This window comes from Spinacia oleracea, chromosome 5 (genome assembly GCF_020520425.1).
Source record: "Spinacia oleracea cultivar Varoflay chromosome 5, BTI_SOV_V1, whole genome shotgun sequence".
Lineage (NCBI taxonomy): Eukaryota > Viridiplantae > Streptophyta > Magnoliopsida > Caryophyllales > Amaranthaceae > Spinacia > Spinacia oleracea.
The window spans coordinates 45,886,484-45,888,287 of NC_079491.1; positions in this window are offsets into that span (position 1 = coordinate 45,886,484).

Genomic DNA, 1,804 nt, shown 5'->3' on the forward strand with positions numbered 1-1,804 from the left:
ATTGTCCCGAAATTTTGACACAATATTCAGAACATCTTGGGAATGATTTGCAACGGTCAGATTGTCAATTGATGATCTTGATTGCCAGTTACAACTATAACAACGAACCTGATTTTTCTGGGTAAGAAAAGTCAAAAGTAATGTATTGGAGAAGATGATTGATGAATAGTGGTTATGATATCGTGATGGAGGATTGATTGAAGATTTTGGATGACATACAATACGCATACTAGCTTGATTTAATATCAAGGGAGATTCATTCTAAACTACTTCTTTTAATAAGTTATTATTCTAACATGTTCAATTCTAACAGTCATTTCAACAAATTATATTTTGTGAGGTTGACAATATTGAGATTGATTTTTATATTGTCAAATAATGTTTGTTGGAATGATTACTAGAAAGTAGAGGACTTGCATTATTTATGATGATGTATGAACATGTTATTGCACTCTCTAGTTTACTTTGGTTTCATGTATGTTTAATTTCATGAGAAGATTTTAGTTTTATTAGAGGTATGTTTTTAGTCTTTTAAAGACTAACTAGCATTTTGATCCTTGCAATGCACAGGAGCATTTTGTAAAGTTTTATAAGAACTTACATAGTTACATTGCTCGACATACAATAACTTAAATATTATGAAATTTTAGATTATTTACGTGTTTTCGTAATTTTTTGCTTAATATAAGTTATAAATAAATAAAATCACATTATGTATTTGTTAAGGTTATTACTAAGTTAATCTAACAACATTTAGTGAGAACAATCAATCAAAGGTGATGAAAATGTAACTTATAATATAATGTCTATAAAAACAAACGGTTATTAAAATAATCATAATAATTTGACGAAAATTGATATTTAGCCATAGAAAAAAAAAGAATAGACACATAAAGTAAAACACACATAACCTCTGAAAATGTGTGATTATATATAGTTGATTGTGCAAGTGATGTAACGAAAATGGTACGTGGTTAGTCAATTTATTTATAAGGAGTGTATTGAAGATGGGAAGTTGATGGTTCATCATGGCAAGATGTGTAGTTTCTTATGCCTTCTATTTAGTAAGAACTAATGTTTATTAATGTTATTGTTATGAAATATTATTAACAATTTAACTTAGCTCATTAAATTATGATTATTTATTTGTATGAATGTCTTTTAGTTTTTTCAGGTTTTTATTTTTTTTGGAGGGGAAGTCTTTTGAGTTTTCCCTCTTTAAACACAAGGACATGTACATTAATAATGATGTATTTGATTTTTGTCTTTTTTTTTAAAGAGAAGATTGTGATGTGAAGACACATATCACATTATAACATATGATTACATGTCACATTCTAATCTATGGTTTCAGTTTTTAAATACTAGGTATAGATGTGAATTATTTGTAAATTGTCATATTTTTCTTGGTGGAGGAATTTTGGGCTTGTGACTTTGTGTACTTTCTTTAATAATGTATTTAGTTAGCTTTGTTCTAATGGTGATTAGATTATTAGCCTTGTACGTTGTCATTTCAAGTGTTAACTTGTCATGGTAATATTGGTATATATTTATGATTCCAAGTTCTTGTTTATTACCATGAATATTGGCTATGTAACATAATAGTTAATGGTTTCTTATGCATTGTTGAAAATATGCATAATTAATTTCTTGGAGTTTTTTGTGTACCCAATGGAGAAAGTTATCATAAGCTTGTGATGACCCCCTAGAACATAAGTACGTGTTTGAGCTTGTGGAAGCAAACCATGTTGAACCCTTTTCCTTGGAATATGTTGAGTGGATTTTTACGTGTAATATTTTCCTT